Below are 18,968 nucleotides of genomic sequence, written 5' to 3' on the forward strand. Positions count from 1 at the left end.
TTATACTATAGGGCATTTTGTTGAGTGATTTAAGGCGAGTTTGAGTCTGTTTAGATTGCGACTCAATATATGTTTTATTTTACTTAATGTTGTTAATGTTGGATTCCAACCATGGGACAGGGGATTTTGTGGAATGTGTTTTGGTTTTTGAATACTTTTATCTGCAGCATTTATTATGAAGTTTGAGAAGGATTCACATGTAGTATTGTGATCTTCATTATGTGGGAATGGTGGTATGTTTCGTGTGTATAGGAAATATTTATCCCAGTTAGCTTTTTGGATATTATATCTTGTAGGTGGCAATATTTTGACATTACTTAAGTAGTTCAGAATGATTGGGAAATGGTCACTTGTGTATGAATCGTCTAGGACGTTCCATTCAAATTTCTCCGCTACATCATTTGAACATAATGAAATGTCAATTGAAGAAAAGGTTAGGTGTGTATTTGAAAAATATGTTGGAACTTCACTTTCATTGAGACAACACAGGTTGTGTTTCATTATAGTATTCTCTATGTTGATTCCGGATGTGTCAGTGGGGTTATTAATATCCCATAATGGATTATGTGCATTAAAATCTCCTACTATAAGTAGTGGTTCCTGTATACTTTTGCTAATAAGTTCAGAAAAATCACTGAAATTTGCATTGAAATTTGGTTGTTATATAAATTACAAATAGTAATTTTACTTTTATCAGGCATATACAGTTTAATTGATGTTATTTGATATGGCATAGATGGTATGTCAACAGGTTCATATGTAATGCTATTATGAACGTATATGGCTGTGCCTAATTTTCCACCGTCAGTTGGTGAATAACAGGCAATTTATAGTGTTGGATATTTGTAGGGTTACTTCCTATATGTTGTAGACATATGCACATTGGGCTGTGGTCTCGTATGATTCTTTGTAATTCACCCAGACGTAGTCGGGTTAAGAGACCATTTATATTCCATTGAATGATTTTATATTCCATTATTGGGAGGAATTGGTGTTAAATTCTGTAAATTGATTGCTGATTTTACTTTATCTCGTAGTTTATATGCATTTGAATTTATTTGTGGTTTTTTAATCGTTGTATTTGTATGTTGGTTATTAGATTCTGCAGTTGTTTGTTTTTCATAGTTGAATATTAATAAGTCTATTTTTGATTTTATAATTTCCTTTTTGTATTTTAAGGATTCAGAACAAAATTCGTTCTCGTGTTGGTGTGTTAAAGGGCACCTCCTTAATTTGGTAAAATTGTCAATACAATTTCGTACTGTGTCCTCTGTCTTGGTAGTTAGTTGGTTATATGTACTTACAAAGCATTCATTACAACCACAAGATGAAGCATGTTTGGTAATGTTAATTATTGGTTCAGAAGTTTTTGGTCTAGCTTTAGAAATTTCTGGTTTTGTAATTCTATTGTTCCTTTTCTGTAGTGATAAGGACTGTTGGTTTGAGGGTTATTTGTTTTGTTGTTGTTAATGGGATATTTCGGTCTTGTGGATGGTTGGGGGGTGATAGTTATATTTTGGTTTGGTTTAATGGTATGATTTTCATTAGTATTATTTTGATGGAAATTGTAAAGAGTGATCTTTACTGTCCAGATGTTGGCTGTTTGATTGAGATTGAGGGTAATTGTGTATTTCCACTTGTGATGAGGTTAGTTAATATCTTTTTTAAAATGTTTCTCCTGGTGTAGTTGGAGTTCTCTCTGGATTTGATTGTAATTTTCAATATTTACTTTTTTTTCCTTAGGTGGGGTTCTTTCTAGAATTCTTTTCTTTTTGCCAGTTCGATTATCATCATTATTTAATTCTTCTTCTATTGGAAGTTCTTTTCCATGGATAACTGAATCATCTATGTTGGTGGTGGTATTGGTTGTTGTAATATCACTTTTATTTTGAGTTTCAGTATTATTGGTATGAAATCCAGTTTCCATGTTTATACTATCTTGTTTGTCATTGTGCTGTTTGATGTCTTGATTTTTAGTCACATTTGAAAAGGTGGGGGTTTTGGATGGATTGTTAACGCCTCTTACTTTTAGCTCAAGTCTGGCTTCCATGACTGACATTCCTGTCCTATTTATTAACAACTGAAGTTCTGTTTAGGTTAGAAAATTGGTAAAATCACTCCTTAGATTTTGCGTGATGGGCTAGTCCACAATTAATACATTTTGATTGATTACAGTTCCAATTAGTGGTATGGTCATCTGATGCACAGACTGCACATATAGCTTTATTACGGCATCTTTTGTATGTGTGTCCATACCTTGAGCACTGTGTACATTGTAATGGTTTAGGAACGAAAGGACGAACTTCTCTATTTTGTCCAAGAATTTTTATTTTAAATGGTAAGTCTTGGCCTGTAAATTTTATTTTGGCAATGTTGATATTTTTACTTTTATCTTTCCTACTTGAAATAGAGTATATTTCTAAATCGTGGATATTGTTATATCTCAATTTTAGGGAGTCTAGCAATAGTTGTTTTGAAGGAAGCTCCTGCTCGCTATTGGGTAGGATGACTGTACCCTGTACATAATTCAATGTTTCATGGCGGCCTTTCTGTAATTATTACCTTTATATTATTTATTTCTGTTATACTTAAAAAGGCAGTGGACTGCTTTTTATTGGTTACTTGGATAAGCCATTCATTGTCCTTGATGTGTCTGCATTCCATGTCTTGTGTTGGATATATGTTAAGTAATTTGTTTTCTAGCATCGCTGCTGAGATTTTGTTGTCAGCTTTGAGGACTAGAAATCTTGACCAGTTATCTGGTCCAAAAAGGTCATCAAAATGTACTAATGTAGGATTAAGTCAGTAACTTTGTTCCTTTTTGGTCCTTGTTTTATGTATGTTGCTTGTCTATTATGATTTTTATATTTTTCTGTATTGCTGAGAGGATTATTTGTCTAATTCAGAATTATTGTTCATCATATATGGTTCCATTGTTACGATATTGGAGTTTACCAATTTATTTTTGTTTGTTTCTTTTGTATTTATGCACTCTATTTGGTTTTCTGGCTCTGCTGCTTTACTTGGAACAGGGTGTTCCTTTGTATCTTTTATAGTACTTTCACTACTTGTGGCAGTACCTAGGAAATTCGGGAGTGACGTGCCAATGGTCATCAACTGTGCCGTAGTTTTTCCATCATGGGGCCCAGGGGTACTCAAATCATTTATTTCACAGTTCATAAATTTTGAGTTTTTACAAAAAAAAAAAAAAAAAAAAAAAAAAAATTCTTGAAAAGATATCATTGGCCCTTCGCGAAGTTAAATTTTCTGCCAAAGGCACAAGTGAGAAAGGACTCCCAAATGTCCGCATCCCTACCCTACCCAAAAGGGGATGGCATAACATGATTAGTATGGCCCAAGTGTAAGCAGAACCGCTTGCTAGGACTAAGAGTATTATGTTAATACAATTATCCCCATCCTAATCACATTATGGGCAAACTGGATAGAATGCCGAGAGTTCTATTCCTAGAACCAGGCCCCCTGGAATCCGTGGTCCAGCTCCACAGAATAGTTCCGCCAGAAAAACAGGTCCGAACATTGTCGGGTAGATGATGGATCTACCACAGTTCTCACTATTTAGCTTCGGATTTAACTCCACGTTAAGCCATGATATGTTTTCTCATTTATTTGCTTTCAAAAATTTTGGCAAAAAATGGAAAGGTCCACATAAGTTTACTCAAAAAATATATAATGTCATATGGGACTCTTGGGTTCGAACCTGGGAAGAGATTCCTGAGGTCGAGAGCCCCCTCACCACGTCAAGGTGGTCCCAAAATGAGGGGGTCATGTTTAGGTAGTCTAGTTTGTTAACTTATCTATAATTCTGCAATTTCAGAGTCAATCACCCAGGCATTATAAGGAATTTACATAATAAAGCCATTACAGTATTATCACATCAAGAAATACACAAAACATATGCTTATTTTGCCTTTATTCAGGTTCATTCAAATTTATATTTCTAATTCTAACCTTTCCACAACAGTATGTAAATTCTTCCCCTTCCCTTTGACCAAACCATGGCCGCTTGAAAAAATTCACCCTAAATAAAGAACCATGAATTTTTTAAGCAAACAACAGAGTTTATTAATCTATATCTATCCATGACACCAAAAGCCCACTTTTTATAATAAATCTTGTACTTAAATGGAATGATTAGCAAATCCTATTAAAATGAGAAGGTACAATTGTTATGACAAGAAACATTCGCTTTAGAGGGAAGTACGTACAGATTATAAAAAAACTATTAAAACCATGCTTGTTATTACAAATCCATTGGTACAATTGTTATGGCAAGAAACATTTGCATAAGAGGGAAGTACAAAATTATAAAAACTATTAAAACCACGCTTGTTATTACAAATCCATTAATTAAAAATAACTTTTAACTGTGAAGAATTCATTTAAGTACACAAAGCAAAGCAATCCAAAGAAAGGTACCAGTGTGCATGCCTAGTCAGCTCCCCTGTACATAAAATAATGCTGACTTTATTGCTCTGTGTCCCTGCACTGAAAATGGACAGTCTGCTGTTTTCTCTAGGATTATTACTGTACTATTACTGCTTTTTGTGATCTGCCATTGACAGAAGAAGAGATTTCACCATCTCCAGTCATTACCTCTACAGGGAAAGAAAATGGCAAAATACAGTGTTTAGAAAACAAACCTCAGGTTAACAGCAACAGTTGCCCTAGACCTTAAATCCAAGATGCACATCAAGTCTTGTAATAATATTAAACAAAGAAAAATAAGCAAGATTGACATTTTTACAAAAAATGTGAGATAAATTCTGCAATTCCTAAGGTTGTTGAAAATTTTCACTGATATCTAACTGAAGCGTCTCAAACATGCATCACAACCCTCAATGCAGATGTCAAGACTGTTTCAAGAGAACCAAGTTCCCTCAAAAATCCTAATGAAATATCCATAAATACTGTCATGTAATTTCCAACATTAGTAACAAACTAGAACATTATGTGTAATGGATAAAGCAGAAACAGACAAAATGGACTGCAAATGCATGCTACATTGACCTCCGCCTATTCGCAGACTCTATGGAACACACACATTATCACTGAAAATTTGCCTACTCACAGTATTTTTAACTGAGAAATATCAACTTATTACTGTATTTTTCATATCATTCATGACTAAATGGATTTTTTGTGATAAAACTATTAAAATACTGAGGCATAAACATTTTTTGAGGGTTTTTATTCTGTATCTGAACTATCAAAATAGGCAGTTCTAAATGTATTTCGAGGGGTTTTAAGTATTCGTGGATTTTAGCTATTCGTGGAGGGTTGTGGTATACAGCTGTGAATATGGGGGGTCGACTGTACACCTAAAACATTTAAAAAAATGTTGAGAAGATGTAAATTGAAATTTTAAAAAAATTGAAAAATGCCTACATGAATACTCAATAACAAATATTTAAACAGAAACTTACATTACAGTAAAAAGTACCAATATAAAAAAAAGTCATCCAAAATTTGAAAGAGTAGTAGAGTAGTTCTTTAAAATAACTCAACAATCTTACCTAGCTAGATTTTCAATCCTCATATAATCCAATGGAATAAAAAACAGACTCATAAATGAGAACCTGTTAGCTGAATACAACAATTGATATAAGAACTTGAGATAAATTCTCAAGTTGAAAAATGAATTACCTATAGATAGCCATCAAGAAAACAATACCACTGACTGATCAGTACCTGTTAAAAGAACAATTTACTTTTAATCATTTACTGAAAGTATACCTGCTAAAAGAACAAGGGAAAACTATTCTGCTTTGCCTTTACATACCTAAGGCTCAAGTTTAACCAGTGAGGCTACCTTTTATCAGACAAAAAAAACTGGGAACATTCAGGATAAGAATGTTAGGCATACATAAGAATGATGGGGTTATGATGAAACAAACTCCCACTACCTCAAGAAATTATACACCCAAGGATGTATAATTTCTAGAATTCTGAGCCGTACATTCCTAAAGCTTTTGTTCTATTTTTATCATTAAATAATATAACAAGACTGAGTTACATCTTGAATCTCACAGGATGGGCCTGAAGGATTTGCTCTTGAATGTGAACCTAAGATTATTATATTATTATTCAAAAAGTGAACCCTATTCAAGTGAAACAAACCCACAAGAGTCACTGACTCGAAATTCAAGCTTCCAAAGAATATGGTGTTCATTAGAAAGTAAGAGAAGGCACAGGGAAATACAGAAAAAAAAGATATTTCACTTACTAAGAAGAAAAAGTAAATTAATAAATATATAAAAAAATGTATTAAAATGACAGAATAGCGTTAGGGTAGTAATGCACTGGTACAAGGTAAAGTTAAAGAAGTCACATGGAGGCAGTATTACATCTAAGGCAATGGATGAAAAGTAAAGGCAGAAAGCAAGACAGCTGGACCCTAAGAACATTTGTTATATAGAACCTTTGGTATCACTGCAGCCTGAAAGACAAGTGTAAGGCAAACTGAAAGTAGCAGCCCTACAGGGCCAAAAACTTCTAGCTTTATATATTATTGCAACTAATGTCATTACATATGTATCAATGGTGAATCACTTAAAAAGTTCACACATTTTAGTTTTTAATATATGCAACATACCTTCAAACAACTGAGGGATGTATTTCTCTAGCTGTGAAAGTCCAAAGAGAGACACATTCTGTATAGAACAGGCTGCAAGCTCAAATCTGCCTCTTTGATGGAATCCTCAAACCAGGTGATGACAACTTGCTGAAAACAAAAACCTTTTGTTACCAATACAGTATAAATTTTACCAAGCATCACAGATATGGTATGCTAAAACAATAATATGTACAGTTCGACCATCACTAATCTGGCATCACTGGGAAATCAAGGTACCAGCAACTTTGGCAGTCATGTATATGGGATCTCCCAAATAAAAAATAAAAAAAAGTGAAAATAAATAAAATAAAGTAAACCATAATGTTAAATTTCTAAAGTGCAGTAAAAAATTTTGAGAATCTGATTATTAATTTTCTGTTGTGATTAATCAAAGCTAAACTGTGAAAAACAACTGATAAAGACAAGAAAATTTCCACGACCATCATCTTGTGACGTGGGCATAGTCGTCTAGGAGACTTTGCATATCTGTAAGTTTATTTCAAACATCCTCCACTCAATGTCTGTATGTAACAATATGTGAGCATTGCCAATTAATGTAGGTACAGTAATAACAGTCCCTCTCTCCTAGTTATTATATTAATATAAAAGGATTTGAAGCGTTGATGCTGTGTTTGAACAGTTTTCTTTAGCTTGTAGTGAAAATTTTGAAAGAATATAGAGAAACAGAGAAAAAATAAAAAGAACACATTAGCAGATGTGCAAGCTTGGGTAAAAATAAGTGCACCATGCCGAAGTTCAGTTTGCCCAATGCCAGCAACCCTACAGCCAGCCCTGTGTGCTTCTAGCTAAATTCCTTTTCTACTAACTGTTATCACTACAGGTTTACAATCCCTCAACCTGTTTCTGGTCTCACTTAATGTGAAAATTCATGTTTACTTTACATACAGTACTCTTGCATTGTGTGACTTTCCGAATAATTTTCAGTAAAATTTTCGGAGTACGCAACATACCCAAAGTGACTAGGAAGCTACATAGCGTATGATGAAAATCTGGCCCCGGTTACACTGTCTGATATTAGCTATTTACAAAAGTCAAAGTGTACACATATTTAAAGTAAAGACACAACCCTACTTACAAACTTTCATAGATGAACAGACAGGGTCACAACTTGAAATTTTGTTTGGAGTACTCCCCTCTGCCACCCGTAAGTTCAAATTTTACTCTGGTTGCCTATTCTGCTAGTAAAAATGTTCACTCTAATCCCTTCCCTGATTATCCTGAGTATTCTCATGATTAACTACCATGTACTCTTATGATCATAAGGAATATTTGTTCATACTCCAAAATATTCATACTTATTTTTATCTTCACAATTTAACTCATTCTTTGATGAATTCCCATTTCCTATATTTCCTCTAATCACAGGAAATGTTAGTACTGTATTTTTGATAACAGATGGAGGTGTGCACTGTTTAATTTGCGAACTTCCAATGCCAGATGCTGCTCCTGCAAAATTCTCTCCAAATTATAACTTTCAAAGCATAGAAAGAATACTAAATTTTGAATGTTGCATAAATTAATTTTAATTTACTTCTTTTTACCTTTCTAACATCCAAAGTAATTCTTTATAAAACTGCATGAATTAAAATAGTGAAAATAGTATGCTGTAATCTATGGCTCCCGAGTTAACTCTGGACTCTAAAAATTATTATTTTGTTATTAATTACAATTAAGTTTGTTCATACTTACCTGGGCAGAATATAAGATATAGCTGTATTCTCCGAAGTCCGACAGAATTTCAAAATTCGCGGCACACGCAGTGGAGCGGCCAGGTGGTAGTACCCATTCCCGCCGCTGGGAGGCGGATATCAGGAACTATTCCCATTTTCTATTCATATTTTATCAGTGCCACGTCTCCTGAGGGAGGTGGGTGGGCACTTTAATTATATATATCTGCCAGGTAAGTATGAACAAACTTAATTGTATTATAACAATAACATTTTGTTCATGAAACTTACCTGACAGATATATATAGCTGAATCCCACCTTCGGATGGTGGGAAGAGACAGAATAGGATTTTTGGGAAACTAAATTAAGTCGATGATATACATCTTGGTTCCTCACCTGTTAGCATAGCCGACTTCGTGATTACTGTCACCAAAGTCTGCTTCTGCGTTACTAGAGTTGCCAGCGAGGGTAGAGACTGTAATGCTGGTGCGCTCTAGATGATCTGTCAACGGGGGCGTGACCACAATGTGACTAGACCATATGACCATACTTCTGAGGGCAACGAAGCTAAAAACCACCACCTGACCTAACCTATCAAAGTTAGTTCCATAACTTCTAGGCTAAAGAAAAGGAACGCGCCTCAAGCGACCAACCCTTCAAAGTTAAAAAGCACACCTATCCCTTTTCTATAGGATAGGATTCGTGTTGCTTGCTGCCCCTAATAATATATCTACGGATATGTATGGTCTAGCGACTTACAGATCTCAAATGTCGTCTTCACATCCCGTCGAGTGTGAAGCGAACACAGAGTTGCTTCGCTAAAGCGTGGCACTCAGGATGTTACTGAGTGTCATGCCCTGTTGAAATGCTTCCGAGGCCGCGCCCTCACCTCTTGAGCATTCATATTAAGAAAAAATCTCAAATCTTTATGCAAACATAACGAATGAGACTTCTTAAAAGAACTCCTTGACTATAATGCCAGGGTGTTCTTGGACATGAACTAGTCTGGTCTTTTACGGAACACCGCAGATTGTCCGTTGACCTCGACTTTCTATAGTTTTATAAAGATAAAACTTGAGAGACCCGACAGGGCACAGGACTCTCTAATGCCCTTGCCCAATAATTTGTGCCATACCCTTGGTCTCCAAGCCTTCGGGTCAAGGGTTAGACAGGTTTTCGTTCTTATCAAGAACGGAAGGCTTAGAGGACAGACCGCATTATGTCCCTTTAAAGCTAAAACCTCTGATGATGGCTAAAAGCTCACTAACCCTCTTTGCCGTGGCTAGAGCGGTTAGAATGTTAGCCTTTCTGGTCACGTGTATTAAGTTCGCAGAAAGGATAGGTTCGAAATGCTTTTGCATCAGAAACTCAGACTACGTCTAAGTTCCATGCCGGAACCTGCGATCCAGAGAATTTCAAGATCTCCCCAGACCTCAAAGATCGTGAAGCTTTGTTGTTTGACAGAACCGAATCTCTGAGCCTAGAGGCCGTCAACAACATATTTGCATATTCTACAATAGTTAGGACTTCTATCTTATCTCATACTTCATACGGAAAGATAGAACCATAAAGAAATTCACAGAGGTCGAGTTGGAGGAACAGTCATTTCCCTTCACTATCTCCAGAAACGGCCCGCACCGATTGAACACTGAAAATAGGCAGCACTGCTTTGCCTTTGTTGGCCAAGAGACTGCCATAGTCTTGAAGATCTTATCGCTTCTCGATAGTCTGAACGCCTTCAGACTCCGAGAGGAGAGATATTAGATACTTCACTAAGTGACGATGTTAGATTACACCGATTCTCTCGGAAGAAGGGTCTTTGGGACAATTCTCTGAATTACCTGACCTCTGTGAATCCAACCTCTTAGAGGCCAACATGTGGTGACTAAAGCTAATCCTCTAGGATCATGACATGAATAAGGGAACAACTTAAGAGGAAGCTCCTTCGTCTTCAATATTACGAAAAATTTAACGAAAGGACGCCCTCAGTCTCTCCTCACTTTCGACATACTTCTAAGTGAGGATTACTCAGACGTCAGTAGTTGTTGCCTTCGATCGAGAAGACCCGCACGGACGTGCACTAGTTTAACGAACCTCTTGAGGATCGTTACGTTCCGTTGCCCAAGCCCATAAACTAATTCTCTCTTCTTGAGCTATGAGAGAGCTGAGAAATTATCCGAGATGATTTGGGCCACTCGATCCAAACTCATCCTTCGAGGAACTGGAGAGCCGACCAATTTTGGCTTCCAATTCTTTCAGACAATGTGCCAGAACATCTATTCCTCTGTTCGGATGTCTGCACCCTCTCGCTATCACCCGAGGTGATCCTCAAGGCGTTGAGAGAAAATTAGAATTATTACAAGATCTTTGATGTTATTCCAATTTCTTCGTGAGGAAAAATTGTAGAGGTCTGAATTGCTGTTTATTCAGGGAAAACAAGCTTCTCCAGCGAGGAAATGGTCCCCAGCAACTCATCCATTCCCTCACTCAGCCTGCTTCCTTCCCTAAATAAGGCTGCGCTTTGCATAAGCAGGAGAGCATTATTATAGTGCTATGCCGCGGTAGATTCGTACAGAATTCTGTTACCGTGCGGTAAACCCGCACCGAACAAGTATAAGAGATATCTTGTTGAAATTTTAAGTAAACGGAAGGCATGTTCATTCATGATTACTAGAAATTTCCTCAACCCGAGGCTAAAATCCATGATTGTAGGGCAGAGAGACGCAACCAACCGCGCATGACACCGAGCTAGCCGGTACTGCGTAGATCACAGTAACAGCAGCCTTGTTCATCGTCTCGCACTATCTGCCTGAGTTGCCAGCTACTCTTTTACGAAGGATAGGTATGAAATTATCGAGCAAAAGACTCTCAAGCAGGCATATTTAAACGAAACAAAATTCGCTAAATACAGAATCTGAGTTGGTGTTGTCGTAACAATACCTGAATAGTTATTCTTACTCCGAAAACTCTTGGAAGGTTGAAGGGAGTGTCAAATAAATACATTAGAACAACAGTTCTTTCGGCTTCTATCCGCAGAGGTAAATACGATATGCGTATATGACTTGACCCATGCGTTAGCAAAATGACGCAAAGATAAACTACGTAAGTATTGTAGTAATTTTGAACATCGAATTCTCTACTACATCTTTCCTCGACGAGGAAGAGAGAAAGAAATGAAAAAGACTGTCCACGTTCTAATGAATGAGACTTTTTAAAAGAACTCCTTGACTCTTTTCCAAGACTCTTTGCCAAGAAAAGGGTAGTAATATTCGAATAGAGATCATCAAGAGAGAACCGAGGATCGAAAAGGACCGTTCAATGTTCTTATGATATTGGACATAAGACTTCCTGGATCTAGTCTACAAGTCTTTTTCCTACTCCCCGGATGAGCCTCTGAAAATGAATGAGAGCTCTTCCGAAATTTGTTAATGAGTTTATCCGCTTAAACGATAAAAACGTTAAAATCTATGTCAATGAGAACTACCCCATTTATGAGGGGTCCCCCACTTAAATGACAAAACGTTTAGTATCTTGACAATGGGGAAAACGTCCTTACTTGACAAAACTATTAGCACTTTGCTAATAGGGGAAAACCCTTTAACATGACCGAAAGTCACCCAGGAATCCGAGTATATAATCTTCCCGATTCTCAGAGAAATCGATGAAGAGGAAAGAGGGATCGAAGAAAAAAATTTGGGTATGTCTCTCCGCTACTCCGAATCCTTTTTAAAAATTTCTGTAAAGGAATGTCCTGTGGAGAGTTCTGAAAAAACCTCCTCTTGACGAGCGTTTATAAAGCGTCAAGCGTCCTAAGAAAACGTCCTGAACAGCAAATAAAACGCCTTCTACAAGTCTTTTCTCTCGCAAAGCGTCCTGCCGAGCTTCCACCGAAGCGTCCTGGCGAATGTGCACAAAAGCGTCCTCATAAGCGTCCTCAAAAGCGTCCTGGAAAGCGTCCTCAAAAAACATCCTGCGTAGCTAAGAGCGTGTCTGAGCAGAGAACACCAAGTCTTCTGAACGACGTTTCAGAGAGGAACTCGTTGAGCGCCCTGATGCATGCAAGTCCCGCCAAGAGGCGTCCTGGCGAGCGACGCTTGCCAACCTCTCATGTTTATGACGAACCGCGTTTTGCGTATGACGTTGAATATTTTCAAGGGACGTCCTCATGCGAGTCTCCATGGAGAGCCGCACGCTGCTCCTGAAGTGTGTGAACACTAAAGGAAGACGTATGGCTTTTCGTCTTCAAGACGGGCCTTAAAGACCTTCATACCTTTTTACAAAGACAGTGGCCGCCTGTGCGACAACTTGCGTCTTAGTAATGCAAAAGAACATCTCCAGAAACGCACTCAGCAAAGGAAACGCCGAGCGTCCAAAAAGACACCCTCGCAAGGTGCTTGCCGAGCGTCCTGGAGAATGTCTCTACTTACTAGGACGTCGAGCACCTCCAAAGCTAGCTCACGTCTAAATTGCCCTTCTTATGCCGAACCAGAGACATAAGTTGTTTGATGTGCAAAGCAGCTTGCCGGACGTCAAACTTATCAGCTTGCTTTTTCGAAGTAAAAGCGACGTTACATAACGTATACGGAGCGCCATGAGGAGAGGAGACGAAAACTGAGTTGCTCCTCCAAAAGGTGGAATCAAGAATGTCCTTGATTACCAAATTCTTTTGGAATGCTAGCGAGGTTGAAACAGCTATACTCAGGCTCTAAGCCTTCCATGAGCGTTCACTCGCAGGAGGCTTCAAATCACTCTTCTGGCAAGATGAATGAGCCTCCTTAAATAATGTATAAATGAGCGTTCACTCGCAGGAGGCTCAAATCACTCTTCTGGCAAGATGAATGAGCCTCCTTAATTTTAAAATTGATGATAAAAGGCCGTTCAATGCAGGAGGCTCAAATTCACTCTTCTGGCCAAGATGAATGAGCCCTTAAATTCCCTTAGGAAAAGAGCCAGTGCATTCTTCGAAAAGGGTAAATGTGGTCTCTTTACTCTTCATCCTCTCGTGACGAGAGAGAGGACGTGAAGCGTCCTCTTCTCTAAAGCTTCTTTAGGGGGCGCGAGTCCTTCCGAGAGCCCCAACCCCTGTGTGGGGAGGATGCCTCGGAGGACGAGAAACAATCCTTCAAGATTCGTGCACGGTGGGCTCGATCTTCGGCGCCTGGGAAGCGACAACAGGACCTGCCGAAAGGAAGCCAGATCAGCATGAAAAACCCGTAACCCTCCTTCGGCTTTTGACATGCCCTCTCCCTGGTTTTCTGGGAGTCCGACAGAGGTCTAGGCCTAGAGGCGTTATGGGGCCGATCTGACGTTCCCTCCTAACGAGAGAGAGGACGTAAGCGTCCTCTTCTCTAAGCTTCTTAGAGGGCGCGAGTCCTTCCGAGAGCTCCAACCCTTGCGCGGGGAGGACGCCTCGGAGGACGAGAAGCAATCCTTCAAGATTCGTGCACGTGCACGATCTTTAGCAGCGGGAAGCGTCAACATGTTTCTGCCAAAGGGACGCCAGATCGGTGGGGAGCCCCCGTAACCCTCTTGCGGCTTTCGACATGCCCTCTCCCTGAGTCCTGGGAGTCCGACAGAGGTCCAGGCCTAGAGGCATTATGGGGCCGATCTGACGCCCCCTCCACAACACAATGGGGCACTACACTTCACAACACTGATTGGAGAGCGAGCACTTTAGTCTAAGATTACTTGATGTAATCCTCTAGCAGACACTTCTTCTAGGCCCCGAAAGCCCATACCACAGGGTTAGGCAAAATAAAATCTACAGGAGGTTAGAAGGTTCATTATTTCTAACTTCTGTTTACTGTGGAGGAAAACTCCTGATTCTAACACGCTCTAAAATGCGTACATGAATCCTACTTCTTCCGTAATCAGTCACACATTACACTAATTACATTGAACTTATGCAAAGAAAAACATGTAAACGCCATATATACTAAGCGAGTGTCTACCGAAAGTTCCGGTAGCTTCACCTTACCCCAAGCAGACAACAAAGTCTGAAACTAGGCTAACTAGCTTCAGACATCAAATGCAATGAAATAAAATTTACGATAGCGTATGCCTAGCCACAAATCCAAGTCAATAATCGAAAGAATAATTAGGATACTTAAGCGGCTAATGAAGTTTCAAAATCCTAGGCGGAGGTCTGTAAACAGTTGTTTACCGACCGGCGACAGAAAAAAAATATGAATAGAAAATGGGAATAGTTCCTGATATCCGCCTCCAGCGGCGGGAATGGGTACTACCACCTGGCCAGCGCCACTGCGTGTGCCGCGAATTTTGAAATTCTGTCGGACTTCGGAGAATACAGCTATATATATATCTGTCAGGTAAGTTTCATGAACAAATTGTTTTTTTCCATTCCATAGACAGTTCTTTTATTTTTTTGCTTTTCAAGCTGAAAAATGGATCTAATGTAGGCCTAGCCAAGCATCCAGTTTTCAATACCACTCCTCCTTTGAGTTTATATGTACGAAATTAAACTACTCAGTAATTCTGGTCTCCTCCCCCTCTCAATCCTCTCCTCCCTGCCTCTGATGGATAACTATGACAATGACAATTAATGAGTTGCTTAAAACTGCATAAAAAAACAAGATAATAGGTTCAATATAAGCAAATAGTTTTTAAAAAACTAACAAAAATACGGCAGCAACACTGACAAGTTGACTGGTGTGCTATGCACATTCTACCATTTCAAATGCATTGAAGTACATACCATGACTTTGGCTAATACAGCTCATTGATTATTGTAGTTTTTCAGTTCCTTTACTTTAAAAATGCTTTGTTTTTTCAAGTCCATTGATTTTAGCATTACTGTATATAAGTTTTTCTGAAGCTGACATACAAGCAAAATAGAAAAAAATTTAACCGATTTTGAGGTAACATAGGCAGTATGAATTGTCCAGCTGTATTGCCCACTAATCACAGTCTCAGTCTGTATGCATACATGTGAGTGTAAACATACACAAATGGACTGTACTGGTGTAAACTACACTCTTACTGTACATTTGCTTTCCTTTCTCTGAGTTTGAGCAACCCCTTGCAACTACTATTAATGGCTGAAGCTCTCAATGATCATGGTGTTCTTATAGGAGCTCTATTCTTACGAACAAGATAAAGGATACTGCCAATGCTTGAAGTAGTCCCAGGATAGAGAGATGATAAAGCAGCAACCCTGGTACTCATTAAGATAGATGAATACCATGAAAAACTGAGACCTAATCTTGGCTGATGATTCCAAATTTGGCTGAATAAACACGAATCCAGTTGATGACATCTGACAAGGATTAACAAGACTGTAGAGAGAATCAATCCTGGGAAATGTTCCCGACTTCCTCTGGCCTTAGGCAACTTCTGCCCTGGATATACGTATCTACTCACAAGCCTGGAAACTATCTTCATCCAGACACCAACACTGCAAAACGTCGCCAAAACACTTAACCCTTACTGGATGGGTAAATATATCAATATGCCGCTCCTCAGGCTGGGTAAACTTTGGGGCTGGCCAATTTATGAAAAAAACACATCAATGCAACTGCACATGGTGAAAGAAAAAAATTTTAAAAATTTTTCCCTACCTTCTACGAGAAGTTGAAAATGGCTATTTACAACCCCTTGTGGGGCCCCTTTCACAGGACACTCGTAAAATTTACCAACTTGTTTTTTTCTAATATATGATTTCATGTTTATTTTGTAAAATATAATTATAACTCACACAATATCAATACAGATAAGAAATAAAATTGGTAACAAATTCTTAGCATATTGTTGACAAATATTTACATACCTTTACCGAGAACAAAGATTCAGTAACTTTTTTCTATTTTTAATGTTCTTGCTAATACCTCTGCAAAATTACATTTACAACCAACATACTATCGTAAAAGACGAGAACAAAAACCAACAGCAACCCTTTCATATATTTATGAGCAAATTTACCAAAAAAGACATCACATGAGACAGAGACGTCATACATTCCCCCTTGAATTTAGAAGCAGAACTAAAGATCTGAGATGCCCGATTCTGGTTTTAGCCAGTTTAAAAGTTGCCATTAGAGAATTTATGGGCTATAGAAGTATTGGCACTTCTTTCCTGCCTGACTCTTTCCAAATGGATGGCGCTTAATATTGTTTATCGACAGGATCAATCCGTCCACCACCCAAAACCTGTTATTACTACTCTCGAAGAGCAATCTGTCCATTAAGGGTTAATGACCTTCAAGCCCCTTATAATCCCAACAGCTACAGTCAAACAGACCATTAGTTACATTCTTGACATAACATGTAGTAGGACACCCTAACTTGAACATTCCAGAGGCCCTGAAGGTCATTCTAGAGATATGTACCAAGAAGGCCCCTTTATAACACACAGGCCATTTACATCGCCAGACCGATGGTGTGAGGATGTGGTCCTTATTAGAAGTTCTATTTGTCAGTTTCTCTATGGGCATCATTGAGGAGAGGTATTTCAGCATACTATCATTACACTAATAATGCTATGTAGGAATCAACAATGAGGGGTAACTAGAAACAGTACTCGGAACTTTTGACAAGTGCTTTGTCCTCCACTTTACATGTGAATGATTCACCGATGATTTCCTTCCTTTCCTGGATGTACACATATAACAGACTCTGATAAGGTAAGGCACTTTAGTTTACATAAAACCAATGAATTTAGGCCTCTATAAATGAATCAAGCATGTGTTAAAACAGGTACTACAGGAAATCAGTGGTAGATACATCTCTCTGTATGTCCTTAAAAACTGTTCCAACTTGGAAAGGAGATTGAGCAGTCAATATAAATACTCCTCAGATGGCTTTACAGTAAACAAATGGCATGGCCCAATCAACTCTATTTCTAAAACAATTTACACTAAAAATATCGAAAGATTAAAAGGCTATAAAAGAGAGTAAAAAAATGCCATTATCATTCACTGTAAAATATGAAAACCAGCAAACTCATCATGAGAAGTAACCCAGCTCCCTATGAGACAGATCTGAAGAAAAGTAGCGTCACATACAAATTTACATGCCTGGAGTATGGTTTTCCACCATTAAAAATATGAGATGACTACTACTTAGCACTCAAGGCAACCATCATGTCACCTACAGTCTTGAATAGCAAAAATGACCAAACTGATTAAGGTCATGAAAATGACTGACATGGTACCAGTGTTGAAACCTGCACCTTCTCAAAACTGCATATCCTAAAAAAAAAAAAAATAAAAAAAAAAAAAAAAAAAAAAACAGCATAAATACTGTAAATGAAACTGGATTTTCCTTTACTATCATATGAAGAAATTAAGATATCAGCTACCAGTGCCAAATACTATCATTAAAGTGAGATAAAAGACATGGCCAAACCACCACCTGAACAGACTGCCATTCCTGGGGTACCGACAAAAAGAAGTAACATAGAAAATTAACCAATAGAGAGAGAAAGAAAATGGAGACACCCACAGGTATCCCCCAACCTCCCCTATCAACAGAACCGAGGAGGTTTGAACATCTTAGGATGTAAGATTTTTTGGTGGCAGGGTTGAGTTTAGTGTCTTGCTTGCCAAAGAGACTTCTATGCAGGTGTATGAAGTAGCTGTAAGGCTATGGGTTGTTGCACAGGAATATTCTTGACTTGTTGTTAAAGGAAAAATTTGTGACCTTGAAAGCTCTTTTTTTTTTTTTTTTTATTTTTTTTTTTTTTTTTTTTTTTTTTATCTGTAACACATTTTTTGTCAAATATACAAATTACACACTAACAAAATCATTTTTATGATCAAAAGCCTCTTTTTCTTGTGAATGTAAGCATATCTACTTCAATAATATTAGAGGTAAGTTTCCTCTACCATACAGGAAAAATTTATATCTTAGCATCACCATTCAAGTTTATTAGACTGCTGAAGTTGCTAATGATACTGACATTATGGAAAGGCTTAAGTTTTAATGAGACATCTTAATCAAATGTTTCTATATGTAATAAGGTTTCATTTTAAAGGATATGTTCTGAAATGAGATGGGGAAAATACAACAATGTAAAGAAGTTGGACAGCTACATATAGGAAGAGAACAAAGGAAACTGAAGAACAGTGCAAGGCATAAAGCAATGCACCTGAGGGTTTACAGGGATGGTGAAATGAACCTTAGTACCATCTATATATTAGTTTTAATGGTTATAAAAGTCAGCTTTAAGGACCATAAACATAGTATAATCTTTTGAGGGAAAAAAAATTTGATGGAAAAAACTTTCCTGCATTAAATATAATTCTGGAATACGTAAGAAGGGTGCAGGATTCAAAGTAAATCAGAATTAACCTTGGTCAAGAACATCTTAAATCTGACAGGGTGCAGATTCAGAGTAAACCAGAATTATTCTTAACCATATACTACCGAGAAAAGCCTTAAATAATGACAATCTAAACATTTTATTGTGCATACTGCACTTTTATATAGTTAAGGAGAATAAGCATAAGAAATTCATACAAAATACAGAATAGTATGGCATGGATATTCATATACTCACAATAACATAGGCTAATGAAAGTGTCCGTGCAAGATAAATCTGGGAGTTGTTCTTGGCCATAAAAGTATCAAAACCAGCATCAATTTGTGCCTTAAGTCACATGCAGTCCTTTCGCAAAGCCAGCACACAA

At 37.8% G+C, this 18,968-nt stretch overlaps 1 long non-coding RNA gene across 1 annotated transcript in view; it reads right to left on the bottom strand.

Annotated features, from left to right (window-relative positions):
- The window catches only part of LOC135204028 (uncharacterized), a 40,844-nt gene extending 21,876 nt beyond the window's left edge, over positions 1–18,968 (bottom strand). The window contains exons 1-2 of the long non-coding RNA XR_010312079.1: positions 18,839–18,968; positions 6,614–6,742 (exon numbers count right to left, since the gene is read on the bottom strand). This is a non-coding gene — a long non-coding RNA (uncharacterized LOC135204028). The remainder of the gene's footprint in view (positions 1–6,613; positions 6,743–18,838) is intronic.

This window comes from Macrobrachium nipponense, chromosome 44 (genome assembly GCF_015104395.2).
Source record: "Macrobrachium nipponense isolate FS-2020 chromosome 44, ASM1510439v2, whole genome shotgun sequence".
Classification (NCBI taxonomy): Eukaryota; Metazoa; Arthropoda; class Malacostraca; order Decapoda; family Palaemonidae; genus Macrobrachium; species Macrobrachium nipponense.